Source organism: Solanum dulcamara, chromosome 3 (genome assembly GCF_947179165.1).
Source record: "Solanum dulcamara chromosome 3, daSolDulc1.2, whole genome shotgun sequence".
NCBI lineage: Eukaryota > Viridiplantae > Streptophyta > Magnoliopsida > Solanales > Solanaceae > Solanum > Solanum dulcamara.
In genome coordinates, this window is record NC_077239.1 from 66001086 (window position 1) to 66009974 (window position 8889).

At 36.9% G+C, this 8889-nt stretch overlaps 1 pseudogene; it reads left to right on the forward strand.

Annotated features, from left to right (window-relative positions):
- Nucleotides 1-1205: 1205 nt before the first annotated feature.
- On the forward strand, nt 1206-3631 carry LOC129881693 (putative F-box/LRR-repeat protein At4g00320; annotated as a pseudogene).
- Nucleotides 3632-8889: the final 5258 nt, after the last annotated feature.

An 8889-nucleotide genomic window follows, 5' to 3' on the forward strand; every position in this document is an offset into this window, starting at 1 on the left:
CTTCTGAGAAACAGTATGAAGAAAGTGAAGTCCTTTTGCTGACCCTATGCAGATTTCAAACCTTTGTGTCCAATTCAAATTTGGAAGACTCGAGCCATACAAATGATCCTTAAGAGTTTCATTCTCTATGTATACTCGTAAATGATTATCATCTCATTCTTTTCATTACGTTAACCGATCAGTGAGACCAAGCGGTGATGTCTAAACTGTGACTTCATTTCGTCTTCACTCTTGAACTCGGAAAGACCTTGTTGTGATTGAGGAAATCCTGTCTTCACTGGAGTTATTAGTGTTGGAATTGTTCTTTTATTTAGGAACCATTTATTTAATGTTTTGTTTGGTTTTTTATTTTGTTGAATTGTTCAGCTCCTAATATTAGGAAGTGGGCTTATTTTTAGAGTCTGTTAGGAGTCGTAGTAGTCATGGTTTTGTAGTGTATATGCGTAACAGAAAAGACTTTGTAAAAGTCTATATGATGACTTATCATGTTGCTATTGAACATCAGAGAGTTTCGCAGTAATCAGTTTTTTTTCTTCCTGCATTCTTCATCGTTCTATTTGCTATTTTCTATCAATTAGTTGCTTCCTGAACTTGTACAAGAGGGAACTGATACCCCATATTCGACTTGGAAATGATAGATGCTTACAACTGTTATAATCCACTCGACAGATGATTCGGTAGACCAAAGAGATCTCACACACTTTTTATAGTTCTTCCATCGTCCAAGTTGCATATTATCTTCGCAGTATGCTGCCCAAGGGTTGCTATTAGGCACACCAGTGAAGAGTTAACAAAGCAACAGGTGCATACCGTAAAGAGTTAAGGGACGACAGGTAAGTGTAGATAGATATAGAAAAGGAGGACAAATTACATTACAAGTAGGATTCTTATAAAAAAAATTATTTTATTTTTGCTTTAAGGAAACCATAATCTATAAATTAAAGAATTGTAACATAGCTTCCACTTTTTTTTTTTTTTTTTTTAAATGAAGGACCCATTGGGTCTGATTTATTAAATAAAAGAAGAGATTTACAAATGTGTGTTAGTGGGTTAGCCCAAAGTACTCAGCCCATTAACATCATCAGCTAAGCTGCCTCCAAAGGCATGTTATCCTAGAATAGTTTTTTTTAAGTGCCGTATTTGTAAAACTAAATATATAAATTTCCATTAACATTAGGGTTGTGATCTGATCCTTCACGACGACCATGGCTGACATATTGCCTGAATGTCTCATTCAAAAAATACTCTCTTTTCTTAGTTTTAAAGAAGCATCCAAGATGAGCATTCTCTCCAAAACATGGTTACGAGCGTGGTCAACTCTTCCCAACTTGGAATTCACTGTTATTTGTTGGGAAGGCGATACAAAGTCGGATTATTCACTGTTAGTGGACACAATCATGGAGAGATATAGGAAGGGGAAAATCCCTATAGAAAAGTATGAATTATTAGAGTTCGTGGCAGATTCTCTAAAGTCTTCCCTCTGATCGATAAGTGGCTTGACATTACACTTTAGAATGGCGTAAAAGATCTTTTTCTTAAGGCGGAGTTCATCGATGACCCCCTAAAGGTGGCACCAATTTTCACTTAAACATCTTAATTAAGTTTTATTCATTTTAGACACCTCAAATAAGGCCCGATGTGTCATTTTGATACTTTGTGCTGACTTGACACATCGTGTGTGCTGTACCCATTTTGAGCACGTGAAGAACTTTTTTAAAAATATATATATTTTTTAATTTTTTTTCTTGTTCTTCTTTTTCTCCATTTTCTAGCTACCATTTTCCAAGCTTTAATTTTTTCACAAAATCAAACCTTTCAGACTGGGTTTCAATGGGAGCACTCTAAAAAATTCCATCATCGTTAGGCAAAATTCATCAGAATATCAAGCTTTCGACCTAAATCGTCCATTTTTACATCATTTGTCATGTAATTTTATAGTTGATTTTCCATCTTCTTGGCGTTTTCCTCCATAACTTTGGACCTTGATTTTGTACTCTCATTGTCATTGGGCAGGAAAACTAAAAAGGAAAAGAAAATGGTGCAATCTACACAAAAGTTGCTATAAGCATTAGATTTCCCAAGAGTCTAGCAGCAATTGTACTGACTAAGTGCCAAACACAATCAGAACAACCACCATCTCCTTCGTCCATGCTTTTTCTGCACATAAAGTTAATATATTCTTAAATTGACTGCTTTCAGATGACAAAAAATGACAAGTGAAGTGCACAATTTAAGTTAGGTGGGGTTGGGCTGAGTGGAGGTAGAGTCGTGGAAAAGACGATGGGTGGGGTGGGTGAAGAAGACGACTAGGTGGGGGTGAGTTTTTTACTGTTTTTTCGAAAATCACTTTCTTTTAAAAGTGATGAATATCTTCTTTTTTTTAAAAAAATTATTATTTGGGTAAAAACTGCCACATGTCATCAAGTTAATGGCCACTTTTTTTTCTATTCAAAAGTCATTATTTCAAAATTATTTTTGATATATATGTCACATGTCTTCGTTTAACTGACTACTTTGACACATCATTGACAAGTGCATTACACACACTTTAGATATTTGAGTGATTGTAAAAAAAATGTTAAAATGACACATCGATACCTTACTTGAGGTGTCTAAAATGAACAAAATTTAGTTAAGGTGTTTAAGTGAAAATTGATGTCAACTTTAGTAAAGGTGTCTAAAATGGCACGCCTTTTCTTAACTTTACATCATACCCGGCGCATATTTTAATAATCTTGGCAGCAAAATCTTTAAGAGAATTAGTGCTGCAGGGTTGTACTCTTATGCCTGTTTCGTTATCCAGTAGCATTGTGAATTGCAATTTTATGAGAAAACTTTCTCTATCTTATGTAACATTAGACGAAAACATGCTTCAGACTCTAATTAATAGCTGTCCCTTGATTGTCTCTTTCATCCTTGAATATTGTTCGGGGTTGACAATGAAGCTTCTAAAGATCAAGTTGGATTCCGTGAAGGTCTTGAAGGTTCATCAATATAGCGGGATATTGGAGATTGATGCTCCGGATTTGGTATCACTTGACTATAAGGGGAATCAAATTCCTGAACTTAAAATTGCAAGAGAGTCAAGCCGATTAGAACACACAAAAATCATTGTTCAATGCATCAACAGTTTAAATGCTGCATGGTTCTGTAAGTTGAGGAAGTTTCTATCAAATTCATCCTCTTGGTCTCAAGTTACCCTTTAATTTTTCAATTGCGCCGAGATTAACATGACAGATTTGCAAATGGACCACATAGGTTCCCCACCGTGGGTGGACGTTTTAAATGTCAATATTCTATGGATTGATCAAGCTATAGAGTGCCCAACTTTTGTGGATGCTTTGCTATGGAGTTGTCATCCAAGGAGACTCAACCTACTCTCAAATATTGAAACAGTGACACGTTTCATCAATCATTTAATGTATATGAAGAATTTGAGTTATTCTACTTCTCATGGAAGCACACCTTGGCATAGTCAATTTAAAGAAATAAAAGCTTTTGATGGAAAGAATCAGTCACTACAACTCGTAAGTGAGGAGCTTGCAAAAAGGACCCTTACAGAGTGGGAGAAAGCTTATTTTATATTAGATTGGTGATACAGTTAAATTGTCTCTATTTCAAATTGAACGCACTTATTAATTTCTAAAGTTTATAAATTCATTTGTCAGGATGGATTTTTTTGTTTTCCGCATCTAGCTTTAAATTCTCGCACTTCCGAAAATGCCGCATCTATTTTGTGGTTAGCGTTATGACGTGCACATGACTGAGTAATTTTTTTTTTGCACAGTATCCAGTCAGAAAATTTTAAAAGTTGCAACAGTATGAAATTGACAACCTAATAACTTGTTATTTTTGCCTCGCATTGAAGAAGAAAGTGTGGTGAAGAATGTTTTAAATTTGTGGAAGAAAGTGGTATGTTATCCAAAGAAAATTGAACTTCAGTTACAGGAACAAAGAATTTGATATAGTACCTATACGAATTCAATCGAGCTTTGTTACAGTAGAACCAAGCTCGAGCATGGTATATTTCCCTATAAACCACTGAACTTTGTTTTCCTTCTTTTGAGATGCTCATAAGGGCTTTTTCATTCCTTAATTATCCTACTAACAGCAGAACTTAGAGAGCTAGAGTATATATACCAGTTTTTGTATCACAAAGAGGTGCTTTGTAATTTCCTTTCAATACCATAGGGTGTCTTATAAAAATAATCCGTCTCCCTCACATGCATTAACTTCATACTTCCCGCTGCTGGAACTTTCACCAAATTGTATTGTATTCATTTGTTCAAGAGAAACAAGTGCCAAGGTGAGCTCAATTGAGCTTGCTATAGTACTAATCCGAGCTTATGTGTGAAAATGAACATCTCTTGTAAAAAGGACATATACATGTTATGTAGAAAGTAGAAATTAAAGAGTTAACGAAAAGATGGAAAGTAGCATTCTTTTTAAACGGACGAAAAAGAGAAACAGATGAGAGTAATAAAACAGAGAGTATTCACACAACTGTGGCTGAAATTAATTTACATACACTGCAATATAAGGACTTCCATTTCAACTTGTCTGACGCATATTGATCAAAATTTGGGGATTGAACTCAAAAGTCCCCTATATATCTATCTATATATAATACATCACAATGAGAAGGAAAAACTGGGAAAACCCATGCTTCTTCATTGCGTTCAATGCAGTCTATAGGTATTGAATTAGTTGTTCCTAACATAACTTTCACTTTCCCGAAAGATCAGCAATACGAACAAAGAACCTCATCACGTCTCATATGACGAGTTAAAGCAGTGAAGATCTAGAAATCACCACAAGCAGGGGCAGGGCTAACCCACCGTGTAGAGTCAACATGTATCAAGCATATTTTTCATAAAAACTGCTGGCCTTGTTTAAGGCAAAAAGGTGCTTTGGTCATGTTCTAAATTGTGAAGATGAACAACATAGGTAGTTAAGTAATATGAAGTTTAGACTGCATGAAGGTGGTGCACAAATGGTATATGTAGAGCCTGTTTGGATTGACTTATTTAAATTTTTCTAAGATTTTGTAGTAATCGGGGGAAATAAAAAAAAGTGTTTTTAAGAACTTGTTTATAAGCCATAATAACAAAAATATGGTAGAAATTCTAACTAGCTAAGTTGTTAGGGTGAGGTTATCCTACACGAAAGCAAATCTGAAGGTCGTATTCAGTAAAATCTAAATTTCAAGATTCGAGGATACATATCCAAATATGGATAGGGGTGCTGGGATTCATCTAAAAAAATTCAAAATTATAAAATAGAGCTATAAAGATATTCTAAATTTTGAAAGACCTTTTGGGTTGTCCTCTCTGAGACCCCTATTTCTTCTTTCAAGCTCTCTGGTTTGTCCCCTCAAAAAGGAAAAAGATAGACATTGCTACTGTTAGAATATATGAGTCCACCACACGATTCAGGGGACCAGGTCCCTTGACACAGTCAGTCAACAGAATGCTCGAGTTAAGTGCGGAAAGTAAAATGACACACAATGTTTACGTGGAAAACCTCATCGCTCAAGGGATGAAAAAAAACCATGACCTGACCCTCAGGATTTAGCTGTCAATCTTCATTAAGGTGCAAGAGCAAAGTAAACTATTACAACCTATTGTACCTAGTTACTAACCCTCTTCACCCATTTGCTTGCAACAACACTATTACAAGCCTCAAGCCTAAGCAATGTAACTATTGCCCACTACACCACTGCTTCTCAATGATGTAGACTTTTCAAACACACTCCAAAACTAACTTTAGCAATGAAGTCACAGTAAAATAATACATATGTAAATAATCGAGATTTCTTTATACATCAGAAACTGATTTTACAATGTTACACATAAAACTCAAACTACAACACAGCTACAACGAAGAATATCTTGAGCAGCTCTATCAGGTCCATAACTTTTGTTGAATTTCTTCTTTTCTTGAGAGAGCATCAACACACTTTTTGATTGTCAAATCTTGGAGTAAAAAACTTACTGACTTGGTTGTCCAAGGTTTTTGTATATACCTTGGAGATCCACAACCTAGGATGCATTTGATTGTCTCCAGGTCTGCTGGCTCTACTGGCTCTACCAACCCCAGTAGAGGATGGCAGCTTTAGAACTGGCTAATCTGCAACTTGACTTGCTCATGGGACCAGGTCAACCAGGTCCGTGTATCATGTCCTGAAGTTTGTTAATCATCAAAACTAAATAACAATTTCCCCCTTTTTGATGATGACAAACTATGCAAGCCAACAAATGTTCCCTATCAACAAGTTTCCCCTATCAACAATATCTTCCCTTGTGTTTGTTTCCCACTAATCCAACCAGGTCGGTCTAGTAGAAAAAACGCAGAAACAAAAACTTTCCAGAAACAGAAAGTCTCACACACCTTCCCCCTTTTGGCATCATAAAAAAGGAACACAGTAAACCAAACTAGTACAGTCTACAACCAGGTAAATTAATGGCCACCAGGGAAATACTAAACATGAGTAGGATCAGTAGATAGTCAAGAATCAGGCAGTAGAACAAACCATCAACAAATTCATATTAAGCCAGACTAGCAGACATTATACTGAAGAAGAACTACATAAGATTAACACATAAACTGCTAAAGAGGAGACAATAACAAGAGGATAAACCGAGGAATTAGGAGGAGGATTTGGGATCAAGGGACTGAAGAAGGAGAGTCATTCTAGTATTACTGTCAGCATGAGCCTGAAGTAACTGCTGAGTGAGACTTTTAACCTCAGTAGTAAGAGTGGCATTTTGAGCTTTTAACTCAGCAATTTCACTTGAACCAGGTCCCCTAGTCTGAGCTAGCAATAACTGGGCATTGAGACTTGAAATCTCAACATCTCGACTTGCCAGTGTCCCTGTCATTTCTTCCAATTCCTGCTTAAATTTTTCCTGCTGCTCTAGGAGATCGGACATCGAAGACTTGGCCTTGTTGCCGGTTATACATCCACACTCTAAAAGGGTGAAATGGGAGAATTCTTCTTGATAGTACCCTTAACATCCTTGACTACATCCACACCAAAATGCTTGAAGACCAGGTTGAGAAAATACCCATAACCTAGCCCATGCTTCCCATCTCTTACCTTCATTGTTTTATGAATTTACTCCAGCATAATGGCGGAAAGGTAAATGGGTTCCAGTTTGCTAAGTGTTTCCATCAGAAATAAGTCGACTAAATATGCAACCGTCTTCCTTTCTGATCTGGGCAGAAGAACCTTGTTCATAAACTTAAAGTAGAGTTGATATTGGCCTTTTACAAAAATTTAGGAACATTTTCACCACTCAAAACTGGTAGCTTAATAGCTTTAATGATAAATGCGGGTGAGGGAATTGTTTTGTCTACAAATGCAACTCCCTCCCTTAGAACTCCAAGAATGTTCCCTAAAAATTCCTCAAAAAGGTGGAACATAATGCTACCCACTATCGTGTTGAGATTACCATCACTAGCAAAGTCCAAATTATAGTAAAACTCACATACCTCCTTTTCATGAAGAGTGGGAATAGGCCACTCAAATAAAGATGTCCACCCTTGAATTTCAACTGCATCAACTAGGTCCCTCATGCCTGGGTGATCACGGGCTTCTGGGTCAAAAATTCTACCACTCAACACCTTTTGAGTGTGCAGAATTTTTACTCTCTCAACCATGCTCAAGACATTTTTCATATTTTCTTTTTGTTGGGCGGACCTAGTTCCTTTTCAGGAGAAAATTTTTCCATACTGATAGGCTTCTTTCCCTTGGCAGTTCTTGTGCATTTCTTTTTTCCCCTTTTGGATACAACAACTAACACTTCACCCCTCCTCTTCTTTGTAGAAACAACCATGTCCTCAAAATGGTATCACTATCCTCAGCAGCTGTAGACACATCAATTACTGGATCATCTAGAGTAGGGTCCTTGGCAGTCCCTGCTTGATGACGTAGTTCTATTTGCTGCAAAGTTTTTGATTTGCTTGCGTCAATGACATCACTAAGTAACCTCTTCTGAGTGCTTCGAATAGCTTTTTTAGGAAACTCCAAAATGACTTCCTTAGCTTTCTTAGACGTCTTCTCGGATTTCTTGAGGATTACAGCCTTTTATGGAACCATAGTTTTTTTTATCTAATGGATCAATCACAACAGTCTTTTGAGGAGTTGGACTCCCTTTGTCTGCCAAGTGTCCTTTGTGCTGATTTTTTTGTGCAAACCTGGTCACAAGAGGCATCTCATCTTCATCCTTATCTTCTTCGTCAATTGGTACCTTAGGTAACTCTTGTACTAGGTTCTAATCGAAGACGGACTCTAATCCTACATCTGTAACATCAGGTGATTTCTCTTTTTCATCAGAGAAGAGAGATTTGATTCTATTTTCTATCATCTCAGCTAGACTTTGGAGATCTCATTCCTCCCTTGCGGCCAATATGTTTGACCTAATGGTACGTTCAACAGGAAGATCTCCATAAAAAAGGGTTCAAACATATTTGAGGACACTGGAACAGGTTGAGATGAAAAAGTATTGTCAATTGACAGTTTATTTTTAGGAGAGTGAAGGTTAGGCCTGACCATGGAATGAACGAAATCCTGCGGCGATGACTCTAGAAATTTAGAGATTTTAAGAGTTAGAGAACAAGTAGGTGTGCTTTCATGTGGAGGAGAGGATGGGGGAGATGTGTATATACAAGAGGTGACTGTAACTTGACTAGAGGAGTGAGTAATTTCAATTTCCGGCAGGGTTCACTCATCGGAGTTTAAGGGTGAGGTCCATGTTCAAACATTTGGGGTTTTTTGGAGGGAGTTGGTTCACTAGACATGCTTTGAGAGAAGAAACAAATATTGGAAGAGGGATTATTTGTTTTGACAGGATGGATGAGTTTTGATTTGAGAAAGAGAAAGAGATA